Source organism: Prionailurus bengalensis, chromosome A1 (assembly GCF_016509475.1).
Source record: "Prionailurus bengalensis isolate Pbe53 chromosome A1, Fcat_Pben_1.1_paternal_pri, whole genome shotgun sequence".
NCBI classification, from domain to species: Eukaryota; Metazoa; Chordata; class Mammalia; order Carnivora; family Felidae; genus Prionailurus; species Prionailurus bengalensis.
In genome coordinates, this window is record NC_057343.1 from 158,656,196 (window position 1) to 158,679,509 (window position 23,314).

A 23,314-nucleotide genomic window follows, 5' to 3' on the forward strand; every position below is an offset into this window, starting at 1 on the left:
TGTGCAAGTGGAGGATGGGCAGAGAGAGAGGGAGACACAGAATCTGAAGCAGGCTCCAGGCTCTGAGCTGTCAGCACAGATCTCGACACCGGGCTTGAACTCACTGAACTCACTATGAGATCGTGACCTGAGCTGAAGTTGGGCCTTCAACCTACTGAACCACCCAGGTGGCCCTATTTATTTAATTTTTAAAAATTGAAACAAAAATCTTGCTTTCCTTCCCTAAGGTGCGATGGTATATGTCACTGTAGATCACAATAGAGGCAAATACCTACTCTGTTTTGTTTTTTTTTTCTGTCCATATAATAGAAACCTGTGCTAGTTATATATTGATGTGTAACAGATTACTACAACAGTTAGTTGGTTAAAACAACAAACACATATTATCTCACAGTTTCTGTGAGTCAGGAATTTGGGAGCAGATTAGCTGGGGGGCACTGACTCAGGGTGTCTCATGAAATTGCAATCGAGAAATCAGCTAGAACTGCAGTCATCTGAGGGCTTGACTGGTGCTAAAGGAACTGCTTCTGAGATGGCCGTTCCCATGACTGGTGGCAATTATCACTGTGTAGGTCTCTCCATAGGGCTGCTCAATCAAGTATCCTTACCACATGGTAGCTAGTTTCTCCCAGGGTGAGTGACTTAGTTTTTGGTCACACGTCATTATGTCTTTTTGTATTTTTTTGTATTTTATTGGTCATACAGACCAATCCTGATACGATGTGGGAGGAAGAATATCAGAGCATGAATACCAAGAGGCAGGGTCACTGGAGGCCAGCTTGGAGACTAGCTACCACAAACAGTGTTGTATTCAGAGCACTCAGCAACTTGGGTAGAAGCTAGAATATCCCCAGGAAAAATTTTGTCATCTGTGTCCTTCTGGAATGTTCCTTAATTTCTGAGACATGTATTGGCTACCATTGAGGCAACGGTAAAAAAAAAAAGTTGAATGTGGCAGCCAGAAATGGCAATTCAAATTCTAGCTCTTGACGCTACCTTTGGAAGAGGTTGATCTAAATCTATCTCAGTTTAAAATGGAGGAACTAATGCACATCTGTCTATGTTTAGTAGATTGTGTGCAAGATAAAAGCCTTAGTTCTAAGTATAGTGCCAGGCATATGAGAGTAAACAAATGCTACTTTTTTTGCTCTTTGCCTTCAAGATACTCTAAAGCAGAATTTCCCAAGCATTGTCCTATGAAATACCACTTTTCATCTTCTCATCCTTCCAAAGGGTGGGAAACACTTGGGGAAACACTTCTCTAAAAGAGGATTTCTTTAAAATAGCTATTAGAAAGGACATATAATAAGGTGCTGAGAATCTAATTATAATGACTGGTCCCTAAGAGAACTGTGTCAACACAGGCATGAGAATGTATTTGACAGTCTTCCTAAACTTTCCTGATCCTAAGAGCAGAGATTCAGACCTAGATGTGAATGCCCAAGGGATGGGGCTGGGAATCTGGAGTTTTAACAAGGACTTTTAAAATTCTTGAGATCACACAAGTCTAAGAAATGCTACATATGGTGAATTTACCTCTGGAAAGTGTAATGTGGGATGTTGGTGGGAGTTGGGGTGGAAGGAGTTGGGCACCTAGAGGAAAGGGAAAGAAATTTTGAGATTTTCTCCCTCAGAAATTCTGGCATTGTCACTGATTTAACATTTCCAGGTCTCTCTCTCTCTCTCTCTCTCTCTCTCTCTCTCTCTCTCTCTCTGTGTGTGTGTGTGTGTGTGTGTGTGTGTGTGTGTAAGGTGTGGAGTGGGGCAGCTAACCATCTGTGGATGGTGTTTTTGGAATTCATTCAGTGTAACCAATATGTAGGATGTGTCCCCTATAAGATACTTACTATGTAGTGGCCTCCCCATCCCTGTTCACCTACTTTGGTGTAATAAAGAGGGCAAAATGTATATCTGTTCCCACTCTGCTTTTGGCAGTGTAACTCTAGCTATAACTTAAATGACTACCATGGATGGACATGAAATGCAACAAGTGAAACTAACTGGCTTATAATAATAGAAATGATGGAATGGTAGAAAAAGATCTCCAGGTGTAATTTCTGTGAAAAAAGCCTGCTAAAAAGCAGTGTATATAATTCTACCTTTGTGTAAAAAAGGGAATAATAGAACTGTTTTCTTATAATTTGTCTAAAGAGACTCTAGAAGAATACACAAAAAATGAATAAAAGAGATTACCTTGAGAGAAGTTGGGGGCACATGGATAGATAAAACATAGAGATGGGACTTAGAGTGAGAGTAAATCTTTTTAAAAAAGATTTTGAACCAAATGAATTTACTACCGTTTTTAACAAAATAAAGCAAAATACATCAATATACAGGCCAAACCAAACAAGATTGTGGACTAAATTCGGCCCATGAATTGCCATTTGAAACCTGTGTATTAAACAAATCCCTAAACTTAAGTCATTGAAGTCTGAATCATTCATTCAGCAAACATGTCTTGAATGCCTCTTAAGGTTCAATGTTCATGTTCAAGAGCCAGAGCCCTATCTCTGACCTTAAGGAACCTTCTATCTCTAGACTCTAGTGGTCCCTCTTGGTGAATATTTAAAAAGAAATATCTTTGTATTGTTTTGGCAATTTAAACCAATTAATAAGTGCTTCTAAGTTGAATCTCCAGTGAACAGGTAAGACTTGCTTTCAGATAAGCAATTACATGTTCATATACCTATAGTTAATGTTTAAGACATAAAAAATATTTTGAGCTATTTTGAAATAAACTCTGTTAGGCTTGTTTATTAATTTATTAAGCAAATATATCAAGATAAACTCAAGCCAAGTAAATTATTTTACATTCTAGATAAAATGAATATGTATTAATGAAGCTTAAACATATTTGCAAATAAAATTTCTAAGAGCAAACTGTTTAAATGAGAAACAGAAAATATAAATAAGGAAAGGAGGGGGAACCAGGAATAAAAGAGAAATACAATCTATCTTCCTTTGTAGAAAACAAAACAAAACAAATGTGACATAGCCTCCTTGAATCTGGTAATCTAATCTTGATACTAATAATGTTATCTCTTTTGGAGAAGTGTTTTGGCTTTTTTCCATACCTCAGCCTCCCCACCCTATAAACTCCCGGAAATGTGCAGTTCATGTAGAAAAGCAACATGTTCTGTCCTCTGGTAGAATGGAGACCTCTGTTCCCCAAACTCTTGTAAAGATGCCAATAGAAGTTTAGATTGGCTCAAATGTAGAAATATATTTCCTATCATGATAGTGGAAGACATTTCAGGCTTCTGGATGCTTACAGATTCTGCTGCCTGAAAGTCCTATTCAGAAGTTTACTTTGCTATGACTAATTGTTAGGTAGACAGCAGAGTTACTCAAGACTAATATTACTGGTTTTGAACTGACATTAAGGTCTTTAGAAAGCCTAACTGTCTGTATGGAGCAGTGTTTCTGATCACATTGTTACCTTGAGAGCCCCAGAGTTTAAATAACTTTATTTGAGAAGAAAAAGATTCATTAATATTTTATCAAATAATTTGATTTGAATAAGTAATTTCTTCTGGGTGATAAAACAAGAGAACCATCACAATATGTTTAATAAAATTTATTTTACTTTGAGAGTTAATACCATATCTAGTACATTTTTGCATCTGTTTCAGTTCTCTTTTGCTATATCACAAAACACTGCTAAATTTAAAAGAGCAACTCACTGCTGTCATTCATGGTCTGTAGGTTGACTGGGTTCCACTGAGCTTGGAGTTCTTGGTTGTGGGGCTTCTCATATGGTTGTAGTCAGATAGTTGGTGAGGCTAGAGTAATTTTAATGCTTGATTGGGCTAGACATCTGGGCTGGACTCCTTGACTCACATATCTGGTGCTTCAATTAGAATGACCAAAAGAGCTAGAAGCTGGTATCTATTTCTTTTCACATGACCTCTTCCCATGGTTAGTTTGGAATTCCTCACAGCATTATAGTCTTATGGTAGTTAGAGTTTTTACATGGGAGCCTTTTCTGCCAGAGTAGGTGTTCAAGAGACTTTGGCAGGAGCTGCAAGGCTTTTTGTGACCCAGCTTCTGAAGTCACATAGCATCACTTTTGTTTCATTCTGTTGGTCAAAAAGGTAATCATGCACAGGAGCCAATTGATAGAGCCCCCAATGACCAAAGCAGGAACAATTTGATCAATAAAATAAATAAAATTTAATTGGATTACAACCCACAGTACAAGATAGGGATCCATTGAGTCTATACTGATATAAATGATTGAATAAATCCTTTTCAAGAAAAGGAAGTCAAAGGAAGACGACAAGGGAGAAGAGACAAATCTCCCTTGAAGAAGAATTCCAATTAATTTCTGTAGATACTCCACTCTCTAGGAGGGGAAGCATGAATCCTGACTCCTTAAGTGTGGGCTGCTCATAATGACTTACTTCCAAAAGTGTAGAATGGAAGAGAGGAAAAGAATATCTCAGTCCTATGATCAAGGTCAGTATCAACAGTGATAAATCCTTGATTTAATGTGATATAATCTTGATATAATGTGATGAGGCTAGCACTTTACTTCTATGATCTTCCTTCCCCAAACCCCAAACCGCAGTCTAACTGTGAGAAAAATATCAGACAATTTTCCAATAGAAGGACATCCTATAAAATTCTTCATCAGTACTTCTTAAATTTATCAAGGTCATCAAAAATAAGGAAAGTCTGAGAAGCTGTCAAGAGGAACCCAAAGAGACAACGACAAATAAATATAATGTGGTATCCTGCATAAGATCTTGGAGCAGAAAAAGACACAAGCAGAAACAAAGGAAATCTGAATAAACTACTACAGACTTTAGTTAATATATATATATATATTAATATGTATTCATTAATTATAACAAATATACCACGCAAATGGTATGTCAATGATAGGAGAAGCATATGTGAGAGCTGTCTATACGATGGCATCATTTTCCCCCCAAATCTCAAACCATTCTTAAAAATAAGGTCTATGAAAAAAAAAAAAAGCTAGTCATAAGGCCCAGATTTGAGGGAGGGGACTACAAAAGATGTAGCAGGAGGTGCACTGGGGGATCATCTACAATAGCATCTATTCCACTGATTTTCTTCTGAGAATTTACTTCTCTACCCCTAGTCCCACTTAATATAGCTGGAGGTTTACACATTTGTTCCAGAGGTAGAGCCAGATTACCTCTGGACTGAGGTAATCCATGAGTTTCATTTCCTTCACCAGAATCAGAGAAATTTATTTTCTTAGTTTCAAGAGTGGTCAGTGACTTAACCTAGAGCAATCAGAGCAATTCTAAGACTGTTAGAAAAGTAACTTCTGGCCTTGAACTTGAGTATATGTGAGATGAGAACTGCTGCCTCTTATCTTAGGATCAGGAGGGGAGAAGTTGAAGGTGCCAGACACCAACTGGAGTGTAAGCAAGAAGCCAACAAAATAGGGGTAGCTGGTAGAGAATAGACTCAAAGAGTGGGAAAAAACCAAGCTGTGGGACATTATGGAGCCCAGAATCCATCCTTGCTTGGAGGAGCTCTGCCTCTGGAGATCTCAATTATGCAAGGCACTAGTCTCTTGTTGGCTTAAGACAGTTTGATTTGGGATTTTTTTTTTGGTTCCTTACAATGGATGAAGTTCCCAAATGAAACAATGAATTGTCCTTCAATTTCTTTTTTGTTTGTTTTGATTTTGTTTTGTTGTTTCACATTTTTTATTTACATTTTAGTTAACATACAATGTAATATTGGTTTCAGGAGTAGAATTTCGTGATTCATCATTTACATATAACACCCATTGCTCATCATAACAAGTGCCCTCCTTAATACCCATCACCCATTTAGCCCATCCCTTACCCACCTCCCTCCATCAACAATAAACTTATTGTTTATTTCACTCTTTCTCTCTTTTTTACCCTTTCCATATATTTATCTGTTTTCTTTCTTAAATTCCACCTGTGAGTGAAATAATATGGTATTTGTCTTTCGCTGACTGACTTATTTCACTTAGCACAATATATTTTAACTCCATCCACATCCTTGCAAATAGCAAGATTTCATTCTTTTTGATAGCTCAGTCATATTCCATTGTGTATGTGTGTGTGTGTGTGTGTGTGTGTGTGTGTGTGTGTGTGTGTGTGTGTATCACATCTTCTTTATCCATTCATCAGCTGATGGACATTTTGGGCTATCTCCATAGTTTGGCTATTGTTGATCATGCTGCTATAAACATTTGGTGTGCATGTATCCCTTTGAATATGTATTTTTGTATCCTTTGTGTAAATACCTAGTAGTACAGTGGCTGGGTAGTAGGGTAGTTCTATTTTTTTGCTTTTTGAGAAACTTCCATACTGTTTTTCCAGAGTGGCTGCACCAGTTTGCATTCACACCAACAGTGTAAGAGGGTTCTCCTTTCTCTGTATCCTCACCAATATCTGTTGTTTCCCATGTTGTTGATTTTAGCCATTCTGACAGGCATGAGGCGGTATCTCATCGTGGTTTTGATTTATAATTTCCCTGATGATAAGTGATGTTGAGAATCTTTTCATGTGTCTATTAACCATCTAGATGTAAAGAACTGTACTACTTTGGCTATTCAGTTTTGTCAAGAGGTTTTGTTTTTATTTCATTTAGACACAGCATCTTCTGAAACAAGCACTAAGACATAGCTCCCAGAGAGCAAAGTGAGAATGCAATGGAAAGGGTAAATCAAGGAGGGGAGAAATTCCCAGAATCTCAGTTGGGAGCCAGTTAAGAAGAAAGCCTGGAGCCTGGAGATACAGCCCATGAGGCTAAAGTGTGGGTTGGGCCATCTTGCCTGGTGGGAGATGAGCTTGAAGGAGTGGACTGAGGTGACATCTTGGAGAACTCTGTGCTTTGCTAAGGTTTGACTTCTCTTGAAGGGCAGTGGGGAGACTTTGAGAAGATTAGGAAAATGTCAGGAACAAGGTTAGGCTTGCATTTTACAAAGATTACTTTATAATAATTTAAGCTGTTCTTAATTGTATATACTTTTTCTGAATATGTACTATTTTCATAATAAAAATAAGTTTTTAAAAATAAACCTTATTTTGTCTGTGGTATAGATTGGATTAGACATGGAATGTGAGTTGAGATTCAGGGAAACCAGTTAGGAAGTTGTTGAAACAGGAGATTGCTAAAATGGAGAAGAGGATATTACCTTTGGGGCCAGGAACACAAGTTTGAATGGACCCTGGCTTTTCTACTTCTGGACTGTGTCAGCTTGGGCAACTATTTTTCTTCTCCAGGTCTCAGTTTTTTCATCTGTAAAAATATAGGCTGCAAGAATTGTGCAAGTTAAGTTCCAGTGTGTAGTACTGTCAGCAGATGTAGTTCTAATTCTCATGGTGTGAAGAGTATGAATTAAGACAGATGCAGTGGGGATGGAGAAGGGAGAATAGGTGGCAGTGATGTTAAGGAGGTGGATTGTATAAACCTCAGAGACTGATGGAATGATGTTGTAGAGCTGCCGTACTTCCTGGGGATCCCACTTGGGTGGGATTAAGCAGATAGTGAACTCCATCCACTTAAAGAAAATAGGAAAAAGGTCAGAGTTATTGGTTGAGGGGGTGGGGAAAAGTTGGGAGTGATGGGAATTATGAACTCAGTGTGGAACTTGTTATACTTGAGATGCTCTCAAGACAGATGGCTTTTTGGGTCTGTAGCTCTCTGGGAGAGTTGGGGATCCATGATGGGTATTGGGGAGATAGTACTTTCTAAGGAAAATGTTCTCAGAGTAATGAGTAGAGGGCCATAGGGAGCATGAGTGTTTTAAGAGGAAGACAACAAAACAGGAGCCATAAAAAGGGGTTGGGCGGGAGATGAGAAAAGAAAATGGTCATATATGTTAAGAGGGGGAAGCAGGAGTTTATAAGCGAAGAGAGAAAAAAATTCAAGAGGGAGGGAGTGATTAATATTGTCAACTGGAGCACAGTTAGGTCCAGAGAGGTCAGCTAAGGTTGACACTGAAAAAAATGCTTTGGATTTAGCAACTGGGGGTGGGGGTGAGGGTGGTGTCACAGTTTTGCCATAGATTCTTGAGTGGAGTACTAGGGCTTGAATCCATATTGCAGTCTGTGGAAGAGTGGAAAGGAGGTATGAATTCCACTACCATAGGGTGGAATTGTCCTCTGTTCATTCTGTGAGAGGAAAGAGAAAAAGAGGGATGGTGGAGTTTTGTTTGTTGGTTTTAAGAAGTGAACCCTTGCATGTGTGGAGAAGTAGCCAAACAAGAGAGAAAGAATAAGTGTGATTCTGAACTATGTGGGAGGGGGTGGAATTTTCTGGCACAGGTGAAAGAATTAGCCAGAAACCAGAAAAGGGAGGTCACTTCCTCTGGGATGAGGGGAAAGCTGGCATCAATGAGTACAGATTAAAATAGATAAAAGTGTGGGTTGGGGAGGTGTGAGATATTGAGGAAGTTCATGCTGATGATCTCAATATAAGTGTGAAGAGGTCAATGAGGAGAATGGCACAGGCCATAAGGCATGAGGATTAGGAAGAAAGACTTGGTTTTATTAAGCTGTTTGGGAGGCCAGGAGCAGAACAGTCCAGAAGGGATTGTTGAGTAGTGCTATAGTTTCCTTCAGGTCAAAGATAGTTCAGGGGGTGAGTGTCCTCCACCAGTGTTCCCCATTGTACCCACAGGACTGAGGAAGGGGCAGATGGAAACGAAGGGGAAGGTATTGAGTGTACTGAGGTCCTGATTAGGAGGTGAGGGTTGAAGGGAGCTTCTGAATTCTGAGGATGTATGCTGTGGTAGACAGCAGGACTGGTGAGTGCATGTTTAGGAATAGAGAGGTCAAGTGGCCTCTCTTCCTCCTTCCTCTAACACCTGTAATCTGAACAGAAAGGCACAGGGTTATCTGCAAGGCTATTTTTAATTGGTCTCTAGTTGGTGGTCTCTGTTGTTTTCTCTTTCCTGGGAGGAGGTGGCAACTTTTAGAAACCTAATTTAAAAAAAAATGTTTATTTATTTTAGAGACAGAGAAAGAGAGACAGTGTGAGCAGGGGAGGGGCAGAGAGAGAGGGAGACACAGAATCCGAAGTAGGCTCCAGGCTCTGAGCAGTCAGCACAGAGCCTGACACAGGGCTTGAACTCATGAACTGTGAGATCATGACCTAAGCCGAAGTCAGCCGCTTAACTGGCTGAGCCACCCAGGCGCCCCTAGGAACCTAATTTGAAAGAAATAATTTATGCAATTTGGAGTCTTTAGACAATGAGACACAGCAAAGATCTAAAAACATCAGTGAGGCAAAAGCAGTATTTGTAGAGGGATTACAAATAGCTACAGGACCTATTCTAAATTAAGTGAAAAAAAAATCATTACAAAACAGTGCATGGATTATTCTTTCTTTTTTACCCTAAATTGTCCTGAATCTTTTATATCTTATCTTTGTGAGAAAAAATAAAATGAGTTATAAGTAGCTATTGATACTGGATTTTTCATTCAGGCCAGTGTGTGTGTGTGTGTGTGTGTGTGTGTGTGTGTGTGTGTGAAGGATTCCTCTTTGCGTTTTGTGTCATTGGATGTCAAGTATGATTACTAAACAAGAATATCTGTGGGAGTTATCAGTAGCTAAAATTCTCTTTGCAGTTATTTTTTAAAATAATCGGAATAACGTATTAAATTCAAACTGTTTAGGAATTCGTCTCTCAAGTAAAAATATCTTTAAAATTCTGACAGGAGATGGACAAGGAAGCACTCAGTCTGGTGTTGGAGATAGCAGGATAGTTTTGGAAGGAGCCAATTATGCCAGTAAATGCTTGTTGCTGAGTGCTGCCTTTTTAAAGGTATGCTTGCCCTTTTTATAGGTTCTCTCCCTAGGTTGCCTTGAACTGGTCTGTTGGGGGAGGTAGTGAGGAGAGAAATTAAGCCTTTTAGCAAAGCCCATCACTGACTCTTATGGGCGATGGGGTTAGTGTAGTAGCAGCCAAATTTCCTACCAGAAGTCACCTTCATGTCATGAAAATGACAGGAAGTGTTCATAGTACCACTTTTCTTAATAGCCCAAAATGGAAACACAAAAATGCTGACTATAGGAGTAAAAGATAAATACATTATGGTGAATTCTCACAATGGGATATTTACTTGCAGTGAGTGAAAGTACATACACAACACCAAGATGAATCTGTCACAAAATGCTGAGTGAAAAAGAAAATCCCAGAAAACTATATATAGTACAATACCATTTTTGTAACATTCAAAAACAGGCAAAGGAAAAATAAACACCAAGTTTGGAATAGTGGTTACTCCTGAGGTGGCAAGGGTGGAGGGCAGACAGAGGACTGCAGGCAGAGAGCATATAAATAGATATAAGTTATTGTTAATATCATTGTTTGGGTTAAATGGTCTATTCGTAGGTGTTTATATATTATTTGAAATAAGTTAAATAAAGAGAGCCATAAATGGGTTGATGGAAATATTGCATGAGAAGCCAAATAAGTATATATTTCAAGCGGCATGACGCTATAGGCAGATAATATGCCCGGGACATGAGCCCTCTTGGCAAGCCTAGCCCTTCTCACCTGGTGAACAGACTCTAGAGACTCTTCCCACATGGATTTACCTTCTCGTATGGAAGATGGACTACAAACAAAGGATTTCAGAAAGTCACTAAGTTGCATGAAAACAAAACCAAAAGCATAACAATATCTCATTGAGTAGGTATATGTAGGTGTGTCTGTAGGATGGGTATCCAGTAATAGGTTAATGGAATGAAAGAGTACGTACATTAAATTTTTTTATAGATGCTGCCAAATTACTCTCCCAAATGTGTTGTACTAATATACACTCCACAATCTGTTTTTTTACATCTTTGCCAACACTGGTAATTATCAATGGTTATCAATCTATTGGCTTGGCCAACTGGCAAAATATCATGTCTCATTTTTGCCTCAAACAACCAATTTCTATGTGAGCTTTTGGTGTGGGAGTCATTAGTGAGTTGAAGGCTCCGTGCATATTTTTGTTCCATTATTGACAAAAGAATGGTGATAGTTATATTTGCCTAAAATTCTTTGAGAGGAGTTTTGACCTGTAACTAGATCTACCACTCTCTAATCCATTTGGTCAGGAAGTAGTATTTACCTAAAATACTTGGGATAGAAGGGGAAGAAAGGGAGATGTATTTGGTGCTTTTATGTGCCAAGTAGTGGGCTAGATATTTTTGCATGTTCTCTCAGTTAGTGTCTTCTTTTTGGTAGCCCTCTGAGAAAGTCTGGAGACTCAGAGAAATGAACACTTGCCTCAGTTATACAGTTAGTAAGTGATTCCGCTAGCTCTCACTTCATTTCTCATAATTTTTTTTTTCCCTTATGCCTTCTGTCTGCTAACAGAAGACAGCACCATTTGAAGGATCTAGCCTTTTAATAGTTCTATTCCAGTGGTTCTGAACCTTGGCTATACATTGAAATCTCCTGGGGAACTTGAAAAAATATTCATGCCCAGGTTCCACTCCTAGAGATCCTGATGTAATTGGTCTGAGGTGTAGCTTGGACATTAGGATTTTAAAAAAACTCCCACAGATTCTCCTTTTCAGTCAAGCTTGAGAGCCACTGGTCTAATTCAGTGATCTTCAGATTTTTTTTAGACTTGCATTACTTATAATTTGATTTTGTGACACTCTCTTGCCACTTTATCTCCTAAAAGTTTTGCAACTTTTTTCCTTTGGTTTGTTTTGAGGCTTTTGGAAAAATTCCATGATAGACTTTGGAATAATTGCAGCTATTCTGGTGAGAGATGGGTAGAAAGACTGCATTACTAAATTGAGGTCAAGAATTGCTGAGCTAATTATTTCTCAGATCTTTATTTTGCAGTTTTTGAAATCAGTAAACCAACTGCAGCATGACATAAGCAATCTTCTTCTTGAAGAGTATAACTTCACTTTAATATTAGTATCATTTATGACTTTTCACAAATACCTTTTAATCTGTTACCAAACATCAAATAGGACAAGTCGGGGAGCTCAAAAAAGGAAATATGTCAAAAAAGGAAAAATGCAATCTTATTCAGCTTTTCTGGGAATATTTACTCACTACCTTGTACAAAGTAAAATACCTTCTGATTGTCTTTTCTACATACACATGATGAGCTTAGTTGGTATAAACATTTTCCCTGCCTATGATATCAAGATGTCTTCTCCAACCTGCAATGCAGCTTTAGAAAAACTGGTATCATTATTTTGACAGCTCAGATGGGGCTCATAATGCTTCTTACTCATTCAATTGTGGCTTATTATTTTAATTGAAGTATAGTTGACCCATAATTTTGCATTAGTTTCAAGGGTACAACATAGTGATCCCACAGTTCTATACATTATGCTATGCTCACCACAAGTGTAGCTACCATCTGTCACCATAACAATACCACTACAATACCATTGACTCTGTTCCCTATCCTGTACCCTTCATCCCTGTGATTTATTCATTCCATAACTGGAAGCGCGTTGTGGTTCATTTTTACTATGTGTTGATCTTTGATATTGCATTTCTTTGTGGTGTGGGCAGCAGTCATAGGAGAGCCATGTGGTGATTCTAGCAGAGGCCTTGTTTTATCCTTTCCAAAGCACTTATTGTTAATACTTAAACTTGTAGGTATTTTTCAAACCAGCTTAATGTAACTCTGAAAATGGGATCCTATTAAATTTCTGTGTAAACTAGGAGATTTTCCCTTCTCCTTCTAATTTTCTTTTGTATTAAGTCTCATTCATCAGGACCTAGTCCTAAGATCAGCTTTGCAAAAACCATGCAGCAGAAAAGGGACCCAGTGTGGTGACATGGGAAAAGCCAGAGTTGGTGTACTTTGCTTTTAATTCTGCTTTAGTAATTTCCTATTGAATTTTGAGTTATTCTGATCATAATTTCCTGAGGATCAAACAGTAGACTATATGTGAAAGCACTTTGAAATATACAGTGTAGTGGAGTTCAGTACAATTTGTTTTTAACCAGTTTATTTTCCTTCTGATATCTTCCAAGTCAGTAAAATAAACCAAAAACCATCTTGAAGCTTCACTGTGGTATGTGCTGAGTGTGTAAGATTGGAGGTAGAAGGTCTGGTGTGAATCAGGGGAAATCATTTCCTCTCAGCCTTAGTTTCCATCTTTAAAATGAGGATACTAGATAGATGCCATTTCAGAGGATGGATGGATTAAATGCAATCAAGAATAAGAAAGTACTTCATAGATAGCAAAGCACCTCACAAACATTAACTAATTCTTTGTTTATGTTTGGTTGCACAACCCATCCTTGAAGTTGTTAAAATTTATCCTTCAAGTCAGACATCTTTTTCCTCAGTCCCAAGTAAGACTGCAAAGTCTCAGGGCTCCTACTTTCTCCCATTTTGCTGCTCCTTTACTAGGTGCTCCCATGTGGAAATCTCTATCTTCAGACCTTTCTTTCTTTCACTTGCTGTACTCCCACCCTTCCCCCAAATTATATGGACATTCTCCTTCCCTTATATTTTATTTATTATGAAATTACACGTCTATTTATATAGATGAAAATTACACTAGTTTTTTAGCAGTTGATTTTCAGATGCTTGTGGCTAGCATTTTAAATGACTAATCTATCAAATTAATCCAAAATAAATGTTACTAGATTGTGTTGTTCTTTCAGCAAGTATATGGTGTTTTATCAGTGATCAGAGTACCAGAACCCACAGTAATGACAAATGTAAATATTCAAGTCTGTGTTAGATTTGAAGTAAATGTGTTTTTTTTAATGTTTTATTTATTTTTGAGAGAGAGATAAAGAGAGACAGAGACAGAGACAGAGTACAGGCGGGGTAGGGGAAGAGAGTGAGGGAAACACAGAATCCATGAGGCAGGTTCCAGACTCCAAGCTATCAGCTCAGAGCCTGACGCGGGACTCGAACCCATCAACCACGAGATCATGACCTGAGCCGAAGTCGGATGCTTAACTGACTGAGCCACCCAGGTGCCCCTTGAAGTAAATGTTTAAGGAAGAAAGTGCTTTTTGTTCCATTCAAAGTACACCTTCTAGTCAGCTACTCACTGTACTAAACTACAGTGCTGCCCTTAGATGGAAAAAAATCACACTTTTTTTCCCTTTTGTTTTGGATTCAGATGAAAAGTTATTTAATAATATCTTGAATATATTTTAAACAATTTTAATAACATAATATAATAATATATATTTAATTTTTTGTTGAACTTTGATTCAAATACAAGATTATAAACTTTTAAAATATTACACAAGTACTGAACACATAAATAACATGGCATCCCTGTCTTTTAAAAAAAAGCTCCAGTCAGTTCTGTTCCAATTTTAACAGTATTACACAATGTTTTCTTGCAAGAAGAAAAAATCCCCAATGTCTTTTTTTTTAAAGCATCATTTTTCAGGAGGATATTCTTCTAAATACAGAGTTCCTAAAATCAACTAACTTCCTGCTAGTCATGAATACCTAACATTGAGCAGTGGAGTTTTGAAACTTTTCTATGAACTTACAGGAAAAAACTAAGAGTGAAAAAACAAACCAGACAAATATTTCTGATTATCCTAGAGCCTTTTCTTCCTGTGAGTTCTTTATCTTTTGCTTTCTTCCAGGTATTTTACTAAGTCATACATTTCAACAACAAATCTTCCACAACTACTTTTATATAGCCAAAAAAATGTTTGCTTATCTTGGATAATTAATGATTTTAAGGCATTTTTAATAAAAACAATACCTCCTTTCCTTGGGCTATGTGACTGTTTGGGCTGAAAGAGACTGAGGGATTATTTAGCTCCACCTGCTCTATTTATTCCCAGATGTGGGAACTGGGCCCCACGGAGGTGGCAATTTACTTGAGTTCACATGGATGGCTCACTTCATTGGGGAGTTCTTGAAAAAGAATACGGATGGGTGTATCTAGATATGAGATAAGAACTATCTGAGTTGTATTTGTTTATTGATGAGCTATTTGTCATTTTATCATTCATTCATTCATTCGTTCATTCATTCATTCATTCATTTATTCATCCATACTTCTGTTTTTTGGGAAGGTGGAATAGTAGAAGCAGAGTTCCCGCCCTATCACTGAGCTTGGGAAAGTTTTATATATAACAGAGATGTTCAAGGAAAAGTAAAGGACTTTTTGAAATTTGAAATTTACTCTTCATTTTGAAATTTACTCTTCCTGACCTGGTAGTCTTAGTTCTCCACCCCTGGTCTTAGAAAAATAAGATTTTAAAGTGTGTGTGTATGTGTGTGTGCACCCATGTGTGCATGTGTGTGTGCACCCTGCATCCCTGAGAAGAGCCTTGGCTTAGGCACTTTCAGGGCAGAGCCATCACTGCTGGCTCCATTGCCAGACAGCTCTAATTGTTTGAGAGTTTTTCATTTATTGAGTTGAGATCTGTTCCCTATCATTTCTACCCACAAATCCTAGTCCTTCTTTCTGGAGAAACCCAGACCCAGTATATTCAACTGACTCCTTTCTTCCCCATGAAGGCCTTTCTTTTCTGGAGTAACCACCCCTTACCCTTTAGCTTTTCTCCATAGGGCATTATTTTCAGACTTCTGATTACTATTATTGGGATTCAGTCTGGTTTTGAATGGTGTCTTTTCAGATGTGAAACTAAGAACTGAATATTTCTCCAGATGTGGTTGTGCTTTATGGAATATATGGCAGAACCATAATATCTGCTGGCAATACTGTATTGTATTTATATTAATAGAGGCTAAATGTACTTGTTTTCTTGGTAGTTGCCTTTATACTCTTGACACCCTTTAAGCTCAGAAACAACTAACCTCCCTGGATATTTTCTGCATGAAATGTTATCATATCAGTTCTCCTCTAGTCTATGTTTGTGCATTTAAATATTTTGAACTGAAATTTATCTGTATTAGATGTTATATTTTGGTTTCATTGTGGCAAAAGTATTTGAATTCTTGACCCTGTTTTTGATTGAAATCATTTGTGTTTTTCTGGCAGTAGAAAAACAGTTTTCAGCATTTTGAAGGATGAAGTGCCTTATTTTTCTTAGAAATATCTATCAAAAGAAGCATTGTTTCTTGACCTTATCCTAGGTCTCATTAAAAAAAAAATGTGTGTGTGTATGTGTGTGTGTGTGTGTGTGTGTGTGTGTGTGCATTTATACTACATTCTGGGTAGTGTAGAGTACTTTCCAGATCTCCCCTTCAGAACCAAGTCACTAATCCTCCCAGTAAGTGAGAAAGTTGGAGGCTGAAAGTTGGAGAAAGTTGGAGGCCTCTCTGGGAATTGCCTTCAGCCAAAGTGTTGTCTCACACTAGATCACACCACTTTCCAAGGGGCAGTCTATTTACAATGATTGGTCAGGAAGAAGAACAAAGGCTCAAACTCATTGCTATGAGGAAGGGCCATCTCAGCTCCAGAGATTGCCAGTGTGATAGCTGAATCCTTTGTTGTGATTGCACTGAAGTTCAATACTTCTTTCTGTCCACACCTGCTTCCTTCACTCCCCCACAGGTGACAATTCCAAGGACCCTCCTCAATAAACGTTCTACATTCAAAACTCCTTCAGAGTAGTTCCTAGGGAAATTGACCAAAGTGATTTGGTGCCAGAGGTGTTCTAAGGAAGCTGACTCTAAAATGGGATTTTGGAACTATGCGACTGCAGCTGGCTGGCAATGACATTTAATCTCTACCATGAAGTAGTCATTCATTGTTTACACTTTCACTGGTGATGAACTGGGATGGGGTACCATGGAGGAGAATGAACTGGCTGGTGCAAATCTCAGACTTTTGAGAGGTGAGAGTCGTAAATTATAAGGATAATGGGATTATTTGGCTCTTGCTGAGTGACTTTAATTATAAGAGAAAGACAATGATTAATTACCAATCAAAGAGAGAGTATGGAAGTCAGAGTCCTCCTTAGCAGCAAATAAAGAGACTCATCTCCTGCAGCTTGAGGGCAGAAAATACTGAAGACCAAAATTTAATTTTAAGAATGGCTCATTTTCAGAAAAGGTTAAATTTTCAGCCCCAGCAAATTTTCTATGCCAAGGTCATATGACATATTTTGCTATGCCAAAATTTCCTAGTTTTGGAAAAGAATAAGACCCTAAAGCTTGAGACGGGAACATCTGTGTCAATGAACTTAACTCTCCCTCAACTTTTTAGGCTTGCAAAAGTAGCCTTTTCTTTGTTGGAGACTGTACCCTCTACCTGAAGGCAACATAGAAGCTTTTGCCTTGCAAAACCACATAGACTATCTCCCTCAGATCTTGACCAGTAGCTAGTTTCAAATCAAATTTAATGTAGCCAGGGAAGTGCTGAACTTGCTAAAGAAGGAAAAAAGGAACTAAACCCAAAAGGAGATGAAGAACCTAGCAGGATGACTAATCAGGAAGCAGAGAGCAATTGTCTTTTTCTTTCTTTCTTTCTCTTTCTTTCTTTCTTCCTTCCTTCCTTCCTTCCTTCCTTCCTTCCTTCCTTCCTTCCTTCTTTCCTCTCCTCTCCTCTCCTCTCCTCTCCTCTCCTCTCCTCTCCTTTTTTTCTATTTTCTTTATTCTCAAGTTAGTTAACATACAGTGTAGTCTTGGCTTCAGGAGTAGAATCCAGTGATTTATCTCTTATATATGATATCTAGGACACAGCCCAAAAAATTCCCTCTTTAATGCCTGTCACCTTTTAAGCACCCCCATTAACCCTAAAAGCCACAATTCTTTGTCCAGTTTGTGGACCTGAGCCAGATTTTATTTTTTTTTTCAATATATAAAGTTTATTGTCAAATTGGTTTCCGTACAACACCCAGTGCTCATCCCAAAAGGTGCCCTCCTCAATACCCATCACCCACCCTCCCCTCCCTCCCACCCCCCATCAACCCTCAGTTTGTTCTCAGTTTTTAAGAGTCTCTTATGCTTTCTGAGCCAGATTTTAGATTTAGAAGCCATAAATTGAAGGAAAGCCTAGGTTTTTAGGAAGAAACACTGTGCAACAGCACATATGTGGTAATATTTCTTCCAGTCCTTCCCCAAAGGAACTAAGGCCATTTACTCAGGTAAATGTATACTGGGAAAAGGGGAATACTCAAATATTTTGAGGGGTGTTCGAGACAGGGTCCAAGTTTACATTGATGTCTAGAACCTATGGTCCCCTTCTGTATAAAGAGTGGGTAAGGTGTATGAAGGCCAGTAATAAATGGAATTCTGACTCAGGTCTGGCTAACAGTGAGTCTAGTGGGTCCACAGATCCTGTATGTGATCACCCTTCTGGGCTCAGAATGTATAACTGGAACTACTAATAAGTAGTTGGTTGAAGTTCCACTTTGGTTCTTTGGCCAATGGGGTAAGAATTACTGTATTGAGGAAGGTCCGGTTGAAGCCTCTGAAGTTACCCTTCAATCCTATACAAGAGAATAATTCAGCAATAATATTGTATCCTGGAGGCAATGGATAGAGAGAGATTAATGCCACCATTAAAGACCTAACAGATACTAGTGGTTCCTATCATATTTACATTTCATTTACCAGTCTTGTCTGGCCTCTTCAAAAACCATACAGATCCTGGAGGATTAGAGACTACTGCAAAATCCACCATTAATAGACCACTTGCAGCTGCTGTGCCAGGTATGGTATCTGTGCTGGAACAGATTAACACAGCCTCTGGTACGTGGTATTTAAGCATTCGTTTGGTGTTTCTGTTCTTTTCAATTCCTAATAGGAAGGAAGATCAGAAACAGTTTGCATTCACTAGAATAATAGTTCCAGGATTATGTTAATTTTCTCACCCTCTGATAGAGTCAAAAGGAATACCCTATCTGGACATTTCTGCAGTATATCACCTTCATCCTGTATATCAATAATGCTACACTCATCAGACTGGATGAACAAAACATGGCAAACATATTGAAAGTGTTGGCAGATACATGTGCTTTATATATTCGAAGATAAATCTTATAGAGATTCAGGTGCTTGCCATAATAGTGACTTTCTCAAAGTCCATTGATTTGGGGCACACTAGAATATCTGTCCAAAATAAAGAACAAATTCTTGATTTTCAAACCTCCTAGCACTAAGAAGTAAGTACAACATTTACTAGGCCTCTTAAAATTGTAGAAGCAGTATCTTCTATACTTGAGTAGGCCTATAGTAGGGAAGTGTTCTGCACTATTTCTGGGTTTGGTGCAGCTTTCCTGCTTAGGCCATATGACCAAGCAGACTCTGTGTTATGAGCCGTATTGGTGGTGAGAAAAGAGACTGTGTGAAGTTTGTGGAAATTCCCAGTATTAGTCTGCTTGGGCTGCCATAGCAAAATACCAGAGACTGGGTGGCTTAATGGAAACTTATTTTCTCATAGTTATGAAGGCTAGAAGTTCCAGATCAAGGACCAGCAGAATTGGTTCATGGTGAGAGCTCTATTCTTGGCTTACAGATGCCTGCCTTCTAACCATAAGGCCTCTTCTCAGTGCATGGGCAGAGATAGAGATTGAGATAAATAGATAGATAGATAGATAGATAGATAGATAGATAGATAGATGAAAGAAAGAAAGAAAGAAAGAAAGAAAGAAAGAAAGAAAGAAAGAAAGAAAGAAGAAAGAAAGAAAAGAAAAGAAAGAAGAAAGAAAAAGAAAGAAAGAAAAAAGAAAAGAAAGAATAAAGAAGAAAGTGAGGGAGAACTCAGGTGTCGTGAGGGCTCCAATCTCGTAACCTCATTTAGCCTTACTTTCTTAAAGGACCCATTTCCATATATATCCCCAATGGGGATTAGGGCCTCAACATAAAATTTTGAGGGACACAAACATTCATTCTTTAACCACCACCTAAGGAGAATCACATGCCATACAGAGAATTATATACCATTCAGTAAACAGCTCCTGGGGTGCTACTGGTCCCTAGACTATGGGATACCAAATGATCATGCAGCCAGAACTACTTGTCATTAACTGGATTGGGTCACACAACCAAGTCTAAACTCTGGTGAGCCCAGGAATTATAAATAAAAGTTGTATATTAATGAAGCCCATGCCATTCAGCATTGTTGCACTGGGGCTTCTTTCTCAGTTCGCACAGAGGACTGCTGGGACAAGGGTCCTGATGACTAGCTAACAGAGAAAAAAAAAAGCCTGATCTTTATTCAAAGATTAGTGGGTATAAGCCAAAAATAGATTTCTCCTTTGCCCCTCTCAGAGATGGCCCTAAAAGACAGTGGTGAGGAGAAATCCTCTTAGTGGGTAGAGTTTTGAGTGTGCCTTTGTTACCCATTGTGTTGGAAAGAGAAGTAGCTTGAAGTAAGCATATTCATAATCTCATAGGGTATGGAAAATGGTGTCTCTGGTTAGTTAGGGGAGTGGAAGGAAAAGACAAGAAGATAGGAGATAAAGAGGTCTAGAGAGATCCATATAGATGAGCACACGGAAATGGGCACATAGTGTGAAGATATATCCATCTCCACCAGAGAGCATCCATCATGGAAAAGGCATTGAATAACCAAGTAGACCAAATGACTTACCTGATGTCAGCCCATCTCTGTTATTGGCCATCCCAATGCTGACATAATGGGCACATAAGTGAAATAGCCATGGTGGCAGTGATGAAGGCTATCCATGGGCCTGACAGCATGAGCTCTCCCTTATGGGATTCCTATAGTAACTACTGCTGCTGAATGCCCCAAATCCAGCAATAGACACCATCTTAGTCACTTTGGGCTGCTCTAACAAAGTGCCATACATTGGGTAGTTTATAAACAACAGAAATTTATATTGCACAGTTCTGGAGGTTGGAAGTCTGAGATCAGGGTGTTAGCATGAGGGCCTCTTCCAGGTTTCAGACTGCCAACTTCTTATTGCATCCTCATATGGTAGAGAGAAAAGGAAAGCAAGCTTTCTTGTGACACTTATGAGGGCAGTAATCCCATTCATGGAGGGTTCCATTCTCATGACCTCAACTAATCCTAATCACCTCCCAAAGGCTTCACATCCTAATTACCATCACAGTGGGGGGTAGAGTTTCAACATATGAATTTTGCAGGGGCACAAACATTCAATTCATAACAGAGACCAATCTTGTATGGGACCATCTCTCAAAAGACTGTCAATTGGTGGCATCTTGATTACACTGGACGCTTTTCACCCTGGAATCAGCATGTTTTGGGTTGGGGGTTGCCTTACTGTCCTTATATAGTGTATCAATCAGTCCACCTATCCTGTGGCTTAGAGAGTTTTTGATCCACCAGTGCAGGATTTGCATAACATTGTATCAAACAAAGCAGCCCCTTTTACAGCAAGAGAGGTGTGAAGGTGAATACACGATCAGAAATCCAGTGGCTTTATTAAATACCACACCACCCACAATTTGCCTACCTATTAACAGTGATAGAATGACCTTGTGGAAGCACAAGTGAGGTGCCAGCTTGGAGACAGTAACCTGTAAGAATGGGGTGTAAGTGCAACATGTCCCCTCAATCAACTATCATTATATACTTCTATGTCCAAGAGGAAGAATACATGGATCCAGGACCAAGGTTGAAGGTAGAAAGAGACCTGTTTAGAAACTCTCCCATTGGCCCATTTGGAGGATCTGAGCTTCCTGTCATCACAACTCCCTTTATCTATGGGTTTAGAGGTTCTGTTTCCCATAGGAGTAACACTTCTATCAAGGGACAGTATTAGAGTCCTATTTAGCTTTCAGCATAGCTGAAAGCCCATCACTTCAGGTTTCTCAGACCAAGAGAAAGCAGTCAAGAAAAGAAGTCACCTTCCTGGCAGGGGTAATTGACCCTAAAGAGAGAAAGAGGTAAGGCTGCTGTTATACAGTGGGATATGGGAAAATGTGTTTGGCACTTAGGTGATCCACTGGGGATTTTCTTAGTACTTTCTTTGCCCAATTTTAAGAGTAAATTGGAAAATATATCAGTCATGGCCTGGGGAGGGCCTGATGATATGGTATGCAGTCTCCTTAGGGCTGAGGTCTGGGTCACCCCACAAGTTAACTTTCCTACCCCAGAAGAGAAACTAGCTGAGGGTAAGAAGAATCTAGAATGGGTAATAGAGGGAGACAATGAGTATCAGCTACAGCCTTACACCAGCTGCAGTGATTTTGTCCCACTAACATCTTTCATATGGGCATCCCCAGGAAAAGAGACCAATCAGGACTTGCCCCCAGAACTTATCATATAAAGCAAGTGGATACAAGTGGCACAAATGCTGGGCTGTAGTGGATATGATGTGTTGCTGAGATCCCTCTCTTCAGGACTGAGGCATTCAGCTACTGGACTGTTGATGGTCATAGTTCTTGGTGAATCCCTATCTGGGCATTGCCCTCAACTGAAGGGAGCCACATTACCCAAGGTTATGCCTCTCTCTAGGGGATAGCCCACATTAAATGACTGGCAAGTGTGGGTTATAAAGCTCTTGACTCATGTAGTACAACTCAGAAGGGCTGTCCTAGCTCCAGAGAGCCCTGTGGGATTAGCTGAGTCCTTTGTGGCATTTGCCATACAGTTCAGCTCCTCCTTTTGCCCATTCCTATTTCCTTTATTCCTCCATAATTGTTGATTCTGAGTGCATTTCCTGAGAACTTTGCTGCATGGAATCATCCATCCCAGAGCCCATTTCCCAGGGAACACAACTGAAGTCCTACTCTTTCCTATTCAGGTAGGTCAACAAAGATTTGAGATCCCATTCAAACTCTTTACATACAGACATGCAAATATGCTTCAATATACAATCCTGGCATGTGGTTTTATTTAGTTGGGGGCTGGAGTAGGCACTTTACATGTCTTATTTTATTTAATACTTTCAACAACCCTGGGAGGTAGCCACCTTCGTTCCCAATTTATAGATGAAGAAACTGAGGCATAAAGAAGTTAGGTGTTTTGCTGAATTCACACAAGTAGCTAGCACCATAGCTGGGATTTGAGCTTCATCATTCTGCCTCCAACTATACTATAATGTTACAAAGGCTTTTGGAACACACTATAGTATGTGTTTGTTAGAGGTTCCTAATGCATCCTTAGTTGGAATTAACTGTGTGAGACTGTGGGTAAGGCCTTCCAAGTGGGACTTGATTCATTCATAAGTTTACCTGTGGGAGAACTAGTCTAGTATATTTATTGTGGCTTATCCTCAGATGGAGACAGGGGAGTAACTTCACTTGGTAACTTCTTCAGGATGGATTTAGCTGTTAAAGGATTTTAAATGATCTTTATTTGTGTGTCCTATTGGCCATGAGAATGAGAAAGAAAATGATAGCAAAGGGACAGTAGTTTTTCTGTTTTGACTCAAGTATTTCTTGATGCTATTGATTAGGTGGTAGTTGGAAGGTAAACTTGGTTCTCTTACGTCGTGTTGTCATCAACAATAGTGAACATTGAAAGAGATTATTCCAGG